General features: G+C 51.0%; 1 protein-coding gene across 3 annotated transcripts in view; it reads left to right on the top strand.

Moving 5' to 3' along the window:
* The first annotated feature begins 3,566 nt into the window (after positions 1-3,566).
* The window catches only part of Mical2 (microtubule associated monooxygenase, calponin and LIM domain containing 2), a 196,709-nt gene continuing 186,394 nt past the window's right edge, over positions 3,567-13,881 (top strand). Inside the window, exons 1-3 of one of the 3 annotated variants that reach the window (XM_057778566.1) lie at positions 3,567-3,731; positions 5,650-5,774; positions 12,930-13,012. The gene's annotated coding sequence lies outside the window, so the exon portion shown is untranslated. The remainder of the gene's footprint in view (positions 3,732-5,649; positions 5,775-12,929; positions 13,013-13,881) is intronic. The other 2 variants (XM_057778567.1, XM_057778568.1) reach the window with 2 other exon arrangements.

The following is a 13,881-nucleotide window of genomic DNA, read 5'->3' as shown; positions in this document are numbered from 1 at the left end:
CCCTTACCAGATGCCTCCCTCTGTTCTATGAATGGATCCCCTGCTTCCGTTGCTCTGTCATAGGGAGGTGTCTGAGTTATGCTTCTTGTTTGGGGCACACTGTTGGTAGAACTGGGATTCAGCCCAGGCACCTGGACTTAGAACCTGTGTGACTACTTGCTTGGTCATGGCTCTTAGGAGAAGCAGGATGTACATGCTTGTGGGATGGTTGTAGGATGGGTAGACAAACAGGTGTGAGTCTCCTTTATGGACCAGACTAGAGGAGATTCTTTTCCTTGGCCCATCTAGCTGCTGTGTGGAGGGTTGGGGAGTACTGTTGAGAACCCTGCGAACACTGTATGAGCCTGCCTCCAGGTTCCATTTAGCTACAGCAGTATATTCTGGAATGTTCAGTAACCGCAGCCCAGCACACCATGAGAATCCCAGGGTTTGGTTTCTTGTGTCTCTCAGGACCATAATGATGCCCTTGGATTCAGTTGTCTTTGAAGATGTGTGTTGAAGCTAGCCATGACAGTGTAAGCCTGCATTCATAGCTCTTGAGAGGTGGAAGTAGGAGAACTCAGTGTTTAAGGCCATCCTTAGCTAAATCGTCAGTGTAAGGCCAGCCTGAACTACAGGAGACCGTCTCTGTAAACAAACAAACAAAACAAAAATCAACAGAAAGCCCAAAATAAACAAACTAATAAAAAAAAAACAACCAAAGTACAGGCTGATATCTCCAGACTATTTAGGGCTGAGACTGGACTGTTTCTGAGGCCCTGTGTCTTCCCAGCTCATCCACTAACCCACGCTGCCACTGTTGAGTGAGTACCCCTTGCTAGAGTGCTACTTTCTGCCGATGGCAGGCAGCATCTGTCAGCTACCCCAGCACGGACTTTCTTACATTTCAGCCACGTGCATACATCCCCCAAAATGCTGTGGGGCTGCAGGGATAATCTTCACCGGAAGCCCCCAGAAAACTACCATTTCCTCCCCAAATTATCAGAAAAATCTTCTCAAAGGTGCAGTAAGCCTGATTGGTTCCCGGTGACCTTGAACACTAGGGTATCTATCTAGGAACAATGGTGCCTTCTGCAGGCTGCAGAATGATAAGAGGCTAGAACAAGCTGCCATGATCTTATTTCTCACACACTGGCGGGTATGCCCAAGGGAGGCTCCTCTGCTCCCACTTCCTGGCTTAGAAAGTCCTCCAAAGATAGCCAGCTGTCAAAGTGGCCTGGGGCCCGTCAGTCTCTTTTCGTCACTTGACAAGGTCGCTGGGCACTGTAAAGACCAGGCGGTCTTCCTCTTCCCCTGAAACAGCAGGTCACTTTGATGTCGGCTCTAGAGAAAGCCTGGGAACCACAAACTCACAGTGTCACCCCTGTGGGGATCAGTGAAAGCAGGGGGGGGCAGAGCATCCTACCCAGGACGGACTCCTCCAGATTCTGTACCAACTTTGCTTCTAGCACACCGGGAGGCTGCAAATAGGGGAAGCAGACCTGCTACCTCTGCAGCCCCCTTGGAAGGTGGTCGGATGGATGCCGATAACGAGAGGACCAGCTGTGGATGCTTTGGAGTTGCAGACTCCACGGCTTCGGTTGGAAATGAGGATATTTTTAGGGCTGAATCTGGGTCTTTCTTCTCTCCCTCCCTCTGATGCTAAGTAGCCATCTGTATCTCCCAGGCAACCTCCTCAAGCTGCATCCTAGAAAAGCAGCATGGGGAAGCGGCTACTGTTAAATACAGAGTGCTGCATCACTCATTCACTCATTCATTCATTCATCTGTTAAGAAAGGAGCTAGATACTGTTTCTCCCTAACATGGCATGATGCTTTCTCTGAAGCAGTTACGGATACCCCCAATCCAGTAGACCACTCTGTAGTGACTACTGTGTTCTGAATTTTGACACTCCTATCCCTAGTCTTCCCGTTCCTCCCCTCACCCCCAGGGAGCCGTTCAGCAATGGAAGTCTGAAAGATGATAAGAGACTCTAGCCCAAGAAGCCACAAGACTTATCTAATTCCTCTACACCGGTGGTTCCCAACCTTCCTAAGGCTGCGACCCTTTAATGCAGTTCCTCATGTTGTGATGAACCCCCCCAACCATAAAATTATTTTTTGTTGCTACTTCATAATTGTAATTCTGTTACTGAGTGAGTGGTGTCTCAGATTATCGGGAAATATGTGTCTTCCTGGGGATGTGACCCACAGGTTGAGAACCTCTGCTCCACAGGCTGCCCCATCAACACCCAGCTTGCCCTATTTCTGAGTTAAAGCTCAGCTCATCACACCTCCCACTATAGTAAGAGTCTTTCTCAGCGGAGCCCCTTGAGATACAGGCTTGCTTGCGTACAGCAGAAGAGAGGAAGTATCGGTAAATTCTTACTTTTGAGCAGCCAGGTCTTCTGTGCTAGCCCAGCAATATGGTACGAGCATGCAATCCTGGCATTTGTGAGGCTGAGAGACAAGTTAGCTGTGAACTTGAGATCTCTCTCTCTCTCTCAGAGTCAGCGATGAGTGAGTTGTGCAAGCTGAGTGGGGTCCACAGAAGTGAAGTGAATTCTGAGGCTGCTAAGAGACAGCCCTTTAGAAACCTCAGGGGCTACAAGGAGAAAAACACAGCAAAGACTGTAGAAAAACGGGGCCTGGGTTTGCGGATGGATGGAACTGTTGCCGGCACTTGCCTGGCCAAGGGGCATGCCTCTCTAGAGTGGTACCCAGGGAATTCCAGCGGCCTGGAGTCATGGTACTGTTTGCTTTTGCCTCCCAAGCCAGCCTGCTTTCCTCCCCCTGGGTCAGTTCAGCTCCAAGAACATTTGTGGACGTTGTATTGGGACAAGCTGGGTGATGGGCTCTGGGCCCCAGGGGAGAGTCGGTCCTGCTGCTTGCCCACTTGGATCTTATTTTCTTGGTCTCTGCTGTCACAGCGACTGCACGAATGTCGCAGGACTCTCAGCCCCGAACCATTCATACATAATTTTCTCTGAAAGGATGAGGGGAAGAGCCGAGGTTAGCCATTCTACATCCACGAAAGAGAAGATGCAATGGACCCAGATAACGCGGATGGTCTGTATCACCACTCCATTTCCCACAGCTTTAGCCAAACAGAGACCAGTTCAAGGCAGGACCTAAGCAAGGAGGACTGCACGCAGCAAAGCAAGGAATGAGGGCCCACGAGTGCCAGGCAGTCCTAGAAGTCCTTCGTTGCTCTCTACAGTCCAAAAGCGGACAGTGAGGCTGGCTTTCCAGCTGCCTAGGCCAAGCATCATGAGGCCCAGCCCTCGCCTCTCCCTTCACATCTGAAAACACCAAGGCCGGATGTTCACCTCGCAGCAGCCCAGGGCTGGGTCTCCGACCTGTGACCAGAGTGGGAGCGGCCGGCCGCTCCCGGGACTGGGGCAGGGTTTCAGCCCACGTGCGTCCGCGGCTGCAGCGGCTGTAGCCCAGGACTAACTGGGAGGGCGTTGGGGTGGGTTCCGCGCTGCATGACCATTGGCCGCGCGTCTCAGACTTGGGGCGGAGCTTCGCCTTCAGAGCCCCTGTCATTGGCCGAACTTCCGATGGAGGCGTGCCCCTACCGGGTCCTCTGCAGCTCGCATAACCGCAGGCACCCGGCCGGCTCAGCCTGCGCCGGGCCGCCTTGCTAGCTCCGGGCTCGGCAGGCGGCCCGTGGGGTACCGGATCGCTGCGCCCACAGCTGGAGACCAAGGCAGGCGCTGACCTGAGGCCCGGAGGCCCGTGAGACCTTCGGTAAGACAGAGCGGGAGTGGGTTCCGTGGCACGCGGGAGCGGGTGGGGACCGTGCCAGTCCTGGCTGGACTCTGCGCCCTACCGGGCGCCCCGGAGGGTCAGGTGCGGCAGCTGCGTCCGCGGTCTCAGACCTACCTGCTGGGCGCCCCGTGGGCTCTCCACCAATCAAAACTGCCATTCTAGCCTCAGAAAACCCAGCACACCAGCCCAGAGTGGGCGCCCTTCGGCAGCAGGGTCGCCTGTCATCGCTCAGGGGACCGTCCCCAAACTTTGCTCCACGCGAGATAGGTTCCCGTGCCTTTCCCATCCTCTCACTAAGCGCCTTGCTTATTTTTATTTTATTATCTTTTTCTGTCTCCCTTCTTCTCCTCCCTCCTTGATAACAGGAAGTTAAGTTGGGCCAAATGTCAGTGGCCTGGCCGCCGGCGGGCTGGGACCCGGGCTGGTTACTTGGCCGGTGGCGGCGCTTCCAGGGACCGCGCTGCTGTCCCCTCTATCTCCTGTGACCCCTGTCAGCCTGTGCTCGTCCTCCGCTCGCCCCCCCCCCCCCCGCCCAGGAGCACCTCATCCTTGCGTCCCGCCCTGTCGCTGGCTGGCCCTGGACTGGGGTCTCTCTCTTGTAGCCTCTGCCTCGCTGCAGCTGTCTGAAGAGGGCGGGGTTAACTTATCCCAGGCCAGCCTCAGTCTTCAGCCGCACCCTCACCGGCACAGCTGGGAAGGGCCTTTACCGACCGGGAAGAGGCTTGTTGAAACCAGAGTACTCTCGTGTCTCCTTCTACATTGTTTATTCTGGGCCTGGGTTTCTAAAGTGGAAAGTGCTCTCGTTTGCAAGGCCACTCGCTACCCACTAACGTCTTAGGTGGTTTAGAAGGAGGATAAAGTCAGTAGCCAGTCCCTTTATGGATAGACCCGGAGGGAAAAAAGCCAGCGGCTAATTGGTCTTCCGCATTCGAGTGCCCGAGTTCCCTGGCACCTGTGCCCTCTACATGCCAGTCGCCTCCGCGGGGGCAGTGAATCTAACAGGTGGGCCAGTAGGGCAGTCCTTGTTCACGTCCCAGAGATTTTGAAAGGCAATCAGTGTTGCCTTCTTCAGAAGCTGGGAAGTGGGCACAGGTTGGGTCCCGATTGTTACTCTCCAAAAAGCCCGAGTTGTGTGTTCTGGCTCTGTGCCTGCTTCCTGCTAACTTCCTACCCTTGGCTGTGGGAATATGCCCTGCATGCTTGTGCCTGGAGCTCCTGGCTGTGGAGAGATTCTGGGGACTGCAGGAGTACTTTGCAAATCGCCTGAAAGGACAGCCAGCAGGATGCACTGCCTCCTCCTTACTTACTGTGTCCTCCAATGGAGGGGATAGGGCAGTGTTAGCTGTGATAGGGGACAGCAATGCTGCCACCTCTGTGGCCGGCTTTTCCAGGAGTCTGGAACTGTATTCATTGAACTAACTTGGATCCTTAGAAGGAACTCTAGGCTTGTTCTTTCTGCAGTGGGTGAGGGGCAGGTTTTGGAATATGCTTCTCTGGTTGCTGAGTGATTGAAACCCACAGTTTGAATGGTCCCCTAACTAGGAGCTGCGGAGAACAGCCCCAATCCTTCTCTCCTCTGATGGGATGTGTGTCTCTCTCTGTTCTCTCCACCATGTCTACATCTCTACCTGGGTTTGACTTCCAGCCTAGGCCTGTCTCTGCTCACTCTCCACTGGTGGAGGACTTGACTGGACTGGAGGGGGCTGAACGTGGCTAACCCAGGAAGTCTGCAAAGTGCTAACAGACTTTATCCTTTAACATCCAGCATTCTGAGCCTGGAAGAAAATGCTGCATTCGTAGTAGTTGGGGCTATACCCATTTTACAGAATAGAAAACTGAGACGCAAAGAGATTGTTACTGGCATTATCAGATGACTAGAGTCTCACAATGATTCCAGCTTCCAGCTGTTTGGGAAGAGGATTAAAACACCACAGGAATCTGGGAAATCTTGGACATCCTCTGGACTCCAAGGGCTTAGTACAGACAGCCCCTGTTTGGTACTGCCAAGTTCCCTAATGACAGGTGAGTGGGTCTTCCCACCCCTCTATGAAATGACACAAAACCCCCAGTTGGTTCTCACAATCCTCCTGGCTCTTTGTTGTCTGTTCCTTCTACACCAGTCTCACTGGGGCATCTACCACCATACAGAGCAGTTGCCTGTCAAAAAATACTGCAAGGAAAACCGAAGCAGGGAACCCAGGGTTCAAGGCCAGTCTAGCTAGGCTGATAGTAGATCTGAAGCTCATCCTAGCTACCCAGCAAGACCTTGTCTCTACAACAAGAAAGAGCAGTAGGTATGTATCATAGACCATAATTTCAGCCCTGAGGAGGCAGAAGCAAGAGGATTGCTGCAGGTTTGAGACTGACTAACCTGGTAAATATGAGTTCTAAGTTAGTCATGCCGTCTCAGAAACAAAACAAAACAAAACCGACCAAACACACACACACACACACACACACACACCACACACATTTTTTCCAGAAAAATAGGGTGGTGTAATGCGCCTGCACCTTCCTCAGCTCCCCCAGTCATTACAATGATACTACATTAAGCTAACTCTCTGTCTCTTCTGCTTTTCTCTCAGTTCTATTTTAAACTCCCCTTTAATTATTTGTTTATTCATCTACTATATGTATGTACCTGTATGGGTGTGTATGCCACAGTTCCTGTGCAGAGATCAGAGGACACTTTGGAGGGGTCGGTTCTCTCCTTCAACTATGTAGGTCCCTGAGATTGAACTCAGATTGTCAGACTTGGCAGCAAGCGTCTGCTTAAGCCATCTCTCCACACCCCGCCCCCCTGGGTTTTTTTCTTCCTGAAATATTTTAAAGCTGATTTCTGATGCCATTATTGATGTCATTTATCCTCTACACAATCCAGCATGTTTCACGTAAGCGAATTCCCCTGCAGAACCATGGTCATTATTGCACAGGACAGAGACTTACTTACAGTGTCACCTGTCCACATCCATACTGGCATACAGGCCTGCCTGTCAGGAATGACCTTTCCGGCTGTCTGCTGGAGTGACGATCTGTGCACATGCTGTATTTGGTCACAGTGAACAGCAGAGGGTCCCTTCCACTCTGTGAGCAATTAACCCCCATTCTGGGGAGTTCGTCTCCCCAGGGATGGATCACAGCGAGCCCTTGGGGACTGAAGTCCCCTCTGTCCCTCTCTGGATCCTCAGGAACAAAGCCTGCATACAGGGGACACACAGCAGAGGCTTGGTGACCATATGCTCCGTGGCATAGCAGCCACTGGAGGGGTGTGTTCTGAACAAGGGGACTGTTGGGTTCCTGTGGCTGTGGTGCGTGTTTGGAATGATGAGTCGCTCACGCTCGTGTGGCTGTCGCAGGAGTGAGCGTCAGCCCGTAAGCATCCTGAAATAATAGGAAAACTATTTACGACGCTCACCCTCGTCTCTTTGGTCTGTGGTTTGGCGCCCAGATGGCCACGTGTGTGCCCTCAGCAGCAGCTGGCCCAGCACATCACGCATGGCTGACAGCCACTGAGGTCATTCTGCCCAAGCTTTGAGTTCAATTCTGTCAAGACCAAGTTGTGAGTCCGACACGGGGCTAGGTAGAGAGCAGGGTGCATCTTCTCCCCTTTCTTCTCCCCTTTCTTCCTCTGAGTCAAGGCTTTCCCTGCCACAGCCCTCCAAGGGAAGACTTAGGGTTTTGATTTTGTTATCTTAGTTTTTTTTTTCTTTGAGCTCTTTTGAGAAAGGGTCTTATGTAGCCCAGACTGGACGTGAACTCGATATGTAGTTGAGAATGGCCTTGAACTCTTGATCGCCACTGTTTCTACATCGCAAGTGCTGGGATTACACATGTGTACCACTACCCGTACTTCATCTTTTATTTTAGCTTTTTTCAGCAAATATAACAACATTTTAATGCTTCTGTTAGTTATGTCAGTATTTGAGTTGATATTTTTCCTTTCTTATTTACATTTTGGGGTCTTTCATTGGTTGGTTTTATTACTAGAGACCAAAGCCTGAGCCTTCTCGTGCATGTTAGTCAAATGTTTGACCACTGAGCCACAGCCTCTGCCCTCTTTAAAGTCTTTAATCTTGAGAAGTGGTCTTCATAAGTTGCTCTGAAGCCTCCTGTCTCAGCCTCCCAGAGACCTGGGATTGCAAGCATAGATCACGAGGCATGACATTACTCTTTTTTTTCTCCCTCAATTTTTTGTATAGTAAACATGTTCTCATGATAGGAAATCCATATTCTAATCTCTCTAACGCCAGGTCCTCAACTGCTTGGGTGCCTGTGGACGTGCATTGGTCACAGCTATGTTTATTGATAGTGCCTCAGTTAACTGGGATTTCAAAGTTTGCTCAGATCATAATATTGTTTGTATATTAGCTTCATTTTGTTATTCTGGAGGCAGCACCGAGCAGTAGAGTCCGGGGCTTGGGCCTGCCTGGTCCAGGCTCCACTGCTCTGAGTTGCCTCTTGGGAAAATCCTGAAGGACAAACACCTGTGCACCTCTCTCTAGGGCACCCCGGCCCTCCCTATACTAGCTTCTCTCTTCTTCTGGGCACCAGCCCCAGACATGGCTGGTCCCTGAGGATAAGGTACTCCTTCTAAAGCATGAATCCTCCTGCGGCCGGTGGCCGACATTAAAGCTGGTGGGAGGGATGGTGACAGGGTCCCTCTGGTCATAACCTGCCGTTGCCGGGTTGCATCTGCCGCGAGTCTGATTTGGGGATGTTCCCTTCTCTGTCAGATTTTGAAGAACCATCATCATCCCTGTGCCCCAAGTCCACTGCACAGAGCCTTTTGTGTACAGAGTGCCAAATGTGGTCTGGTTACTTCACTCTCTTGCTCTGTCCGTGTGTTCATATCTGAGCATTGCTGTAGTCATCACGGGAAGAGATCCCTGGCTCAGTGCGTGTGCAGGCCACTACATAGTTAATACTGTGTTTGCCATGTTGGAGATTTTAGGTTTTTGTTTTGTTTTATCTTGCTTTTTACAGGTTCTCATTGTGTAGCCCTGTCTGACCTTAAACTACATAGACCAGGATGGACTCATTCACAGACATCTGTCTGCCTCTGCCAAATGCTGAGTTTAAAGACCTTTGCTACCACTCCACACTTGGTTTTTATTTTAAAGACAAGGTCTCATGTAGCCCAGGCTGACCTCAAATTTATTACGTATGTAAGAATGACCTTGAGTTTATGAATTCCCTGTCTCACGTAATGCCTGAGTGCTGGGGTTATAGGTATGAGCCGTGGCCTTTTAATACAGTTCTGGATTTCACATTCAGCAGTTTTCTGTGTAGGGACAAGCACATTCCCAACTGAGCTACAGCCCAGGCCCTTAGTGTATTCTATATATGACTTAACACAGGATCGTGTTCCTTCCTCCCAGAATCTTCACCTTTCTGTGGCTGCCTTGGTACCTTGTGGCTCTAGCATTCGTCCTATAGTGTATCCACATTTATTTCAGGGTATAAAAATGTTACAGCAGGCCCTTTGCTGAGCAACAAGATGGGTCCTGAACTCATGTCCTTTTAGCTGGCTGCAGAGCCAGGCAGCAAGGAGCTAGACAGTTGTTGCCAGCCCCTCACTGTCAGAGCCACAGGTCAGTGGAACATTCGCAGGCCCAAGTTTCAGACACACCCAGCCCAGAAGCTCAGCACATGCCAGAAACAGGAGTGAGTGTCTAGAACATTCTGTCCTTCATATCAGTGTGCTGAGCTGCAGGGACTCCTCACTGCTCACGGACTCTGAATGCTGGCCTTGGCTGTTCATCTGAGCACTGGTTCTGGGAGCCAGGAGCATGAGGAGCAGGGGAGGGTGATGACATACATGCGAAAGAGTCACTCAGACCTTTTAGTCACTAAAGAGAGCTGCTTCCTGGAGTAGAGTAGACCCAGGTCTGTAGGATTCTGGATGCTGACTCCTATGTTGGGTGCCTACTCATCCTAAGGTGCCATGTGCAGTATTCATGGAGTTGATAGCTCCACGTGTTGGGGCAGCTCGGTCTTTAACACTTGAACACACAGATGGTAATGGGCAAGCGTTTCTTTCTGAAGGAAGTGGGTGTATCTGACAGTCAACTGAAAGGGTAAACAGAGTGGAGGGAGGGCACACATGTTTATACACGCTCTAACATGCACATGGATGCATGGTGCTCACCCAGACACACATGGGTACACTGTATTCACTAGTTCACACACACATATGGGTACGTAGTTCTCCCCCGCCACACACACAGACATGGTACTCGCCCCAACACACATGTATAGATGCATGGTTCTCACCTCCACACAAAAGGATGTGTGGTACTCACCATCACCGACGTACAGATGCAGAGACCCACCCCACGTGCACGCACACATCGATGGGTGATAAGACACTCACTCCATATGAAAGGGACTAGTGAAAACCCAAGCCTCCTTTCTTCCCTCAGCCTCCATCCATGGTGGTTGCTGTTCCAAACCGTCTGTGGAGATGCTGTGGGCACAATCTTCTGCCCATTCCACACTCTGCTTTTCCTTCTGTCTGTTGGGCAGTGACCAGAATAGGAAGAAACAGGAGTCACAGTGCCCCAGCGACTCAGCAATGAGTTGGCCAAAACTTCACGATTACATTCTCCATGAGTTTCACCCCCTCTCCCCGTCAGAATCCTTTTGCATTAGATCTGGGAGATTCAGAGCAGCTAGGCACTAAAGATAAATGTCAGAGGCAGGTTCTCCAGGCAGGTGATAGAGGCGCAAACAAGCAGGCAAACAAAGCATGCTAAAACAGACATGGGTTCAAATCCTACCCATGTGGTCTTGGAAAGTGTGTGAACCCTACCATTTAGCCTACAAAGAAGAGGTAGTCACACTTATCTCAAGACTGATGTGGAGATGAAATTAAAATACGTACAAAGTGCCCTGCATAAGTGTGTATTCCAATACCTCTCTTTTTTCTACGTATAAAGAGTGGTCAATTTCCATAATGAACACCATGAATGGGCTCCTCCAGAAGTCCCACTTTGGGTCTCAAGCTTTGGTTTTCCACAGAAGTCAGCCAGTTCTCCCTTTCCCCCGCAAGCTGAGCTTCTTCTGTCTGCCTGTCTGCTCCCCCAGCCCACTCCCTGCACTGTGGCACCACCTCCATCCCACCTATCCCTTCAGCAGCCCTTCCTTCTCTGCCCTTCACCTCCACTCCACTGGCTCCTCCTCACTTCCATCCCCTCTTCCCTGTTGAGCAGTAGCTTCCTGGAGAGGGCTCCCTGTTTATGGTTGCTCCCTGGGGTGTTTATGCTTGCCTCTCTTCACAAGCTCCTAGCAGATGTCTGTTTATTGCTGAAACTTCATCTTCAGCCAGAAAGAGGAGAGGACTTTTTTATTTTTATTTTTTTTAAAGATCTCTAATTGCAGTGACTGCACAATGCAGCTTAGATTGCCTCCGAGTCTCACTCGTCATTGCTCTCCAGCTCTGCCCATTATGAAACCCTTCAGATGTTGGCAGAGAGACCTTATATGTCCCGATTTCAGAGCAGCGTTTAAATTTAGCATCCAGTTGTAACCACTTAGAAAGGGAGTGAGGGCAACTAACAGTTTGTCTTCTATCCTGGCTCAGACAGATGGTGTGAATGAGAGAAGCATTTTTGTATCCATAGCAACGGCAACCCGCCCTCACACCCCCTCTTTCCACCTGCAGGGTTGAGCAGGCACTCAGAGGCTGCCATGAGATTAGCTGGCAGCTTGGGAGTTTCATCTTTCCCTTTGGACTGGGGTGGGTCTTGAGGTGCTCAGGGTAGGGGCACTGGGGTGGCTGTAGGTTATTCTGACCTCTGTGTCAGAGGAGGAAGAGAGAGTGTGAGTCACAGAGCCGTGTGATGTCAAGTTGGAAGGGCCCTCAGATGTCATGGTCATAGAATTCTCACTTCTGCCTTGAGTTTGCGTGTGTAGAAAAAGGGGCTCAGACATGTGTGTTTATTTTTATTTTTTGAGGCAGGGTCTTATCATGTAGCACACAGTTGGCCTTGGCTTACTGGGCATTCACCCATCTCCAGCCTTCCTTAAGGAAGGACAGTATAGTGTAGGGTAGGCTAGGGCTTCGAGATCTTTCCATATCAGAACACATCTCAGAGCCTTGGGGATTGAATTCCTACCTTTGTTTTCTTGGCCTCTGATACAAACCCTGATTTTTTTTTTTTCAGAGACAAGGTCTCACCTATATTGACCTGGCTGTCCTGGAACTCACTATATAGACCAGGATGGTCTCAAACTTACAGAGATCCATCTGCATCTGCCTCCCAGGTGCCGGCATTAAAGGCATGTGCCACTACACCCAGCTCCCAAACCCAGATTTTACCTGGGAAGGGCAGCTGTCTGTAGAGATTGGTTTGTCTCAAATTGGCTATCAGCCGAACCTTGAGCGAACACACCAACAAGAGCCAGTTGGGAGCTGTGGAGGAGGGCTGCGGAAAGGGCTATAAATAGGAGCTGGGGGGGCGGGGGGCTACCAACAGCTGTAGGCTCAGGCTTGTTAGTGCCCAGCACAGTGTGCAGCTGTTATACTGGGGCCCAGACCCAATTGCTCTTTCACTGCCCAGAGTGAGGTATGTAGGACCAGTCTCTTGCTGCTCCCTGCACGCCAGGGTTGGGTATAGAACGCACACAGGGGGTGCCAGTCAGAGGAGGTAGAAGGGGTAGGTAGGCCAGCTTGTTGGTCACAAAACGCCTTGGAAGATGAGTAGGGTGCCCTCAATAGAAGTGAGTAGAGGCAAGATCACACAGAGGTGTGGGCGAATAAACGACATGAGCAGGATGTGAGCAAACCCAAGAGGCAGAAGGAAGGCACCAGAAAGGACTAGGGTACCTAATCCTTGGACCAGGTAAGTTTAGGAGCCTGTACCGCCCTCCCAACATGGAATGCTAACTAAATACTAAATGGTTGTCTACACTGAGAGGTACCCGAGAAAATGGAGTGGAGCAATTAAGGCAAGGCTCCGAGGCTTCCTCTGTGCTCTGGTTTTTGTCTTGTAACCTGCTTTATGGTTACAGGGTCTGTGTATGCAACCCCCTCTTGCCGTTTCTACGTCCAGTGACTCGTTATGAAACTCCCCAGCTCGGGTTGTAGAATACGGTCCATCCATCCTTTCCTGCAGCTTGTGGTCTGTAGAGAAAAAAAGCAACTGCTCCCTTACACCCTTTCTTCCCTTCTTCCAGGTCATTTTTAGGGGAGGAAATGCAGGCATAGAAGGTACTGACCCCAGAAGCGAACCGGATCAGGAGGTTCCTGCTCGCCTGTGGTAAGTCAAAGCAGCAAAGGTGGGGGGGGGCGTGGGTTCCCTTCTCAAAGGATTTGGAAGAATCATTTCTGTAGGGGTCAGAAGTTTGCAGAACCCAGCAGCCCATCTGGCATGCTGCTGATTTCTCTGGCTTTCTGAATCTCCCTTCCCTCTGTGTGCTGGCAGGGAAGGGGAGGTGAAGGCCCTGCCCAGCATCCACCTGCTGCTGATGCTAACCTGGTGGGTGGGTGGCATTGTAACTTGCTGTGTTTACAGTTGTGACGCTGGAGCAGTGCTGCAGGCACCTGTCTTTCGTGTCTGTCTTGGGGACACCCTGGGTTTATGTGATGGGATCAATTGCTCTTGCAAGCTGCAAGTGGAAGGAGTTGAGTATTCATGGAGCTGGGGATCGGGTGTGATAGGAACCTTCTCTTTTCTTTCTTACCCCCTTCAGCTCTTCCTCCTTCTCTCTTCCTCCCTCCTGTTCTTTCTCCCACTCTCCTTCCCTCCCTCTCTTCCTCCCTCCCTCTCTTCCTGCAGCTCTCCCTTCCTCTCTCCCTGCCTCTTGCTCTTCCTCCTTCTCTCTCTTCCTCCCTTCCTCTTCTCCTTCCTCTCCACGTCTCTCCCCTTCTCCCTCCCAAGCCCCCTTTCTTTCTTCGCATCACTTGTCTCATGGGAGCCCAGGTTGGCTCTTCCATGACCAATGACCACTGAGCCCATTTGAGCTTCAGTTCAAGACCTCTGATGTACTGTCTACTGGAGGCAGGTTGTCACAGGCAGAACTGGACTTTCAGTCAGGTTTAGTGACATTATTTACCTCACAGGATGCGTGTGCAGATTAAATAGGGCAGTGGGTTCTCCATAGCCACTAGTACCCCACACACCAATGG

This window comes from Chionomys nivalis, chromosome 8, assembly GCF_950005125.1.
Source record: "Chionomys nivalis chromosome 8, mChiNiv1.1, whole genome shotgun sequence".
Lineage (NCBI taxonomy): Eukaryota > Metazoa > Chordata > Mammalia > Rodentia > Cricetidae > Chionomys > Chionomys nivalis.
This window is presented reverse-complemented; position numbering and strand designations above follow the sequence as displayed.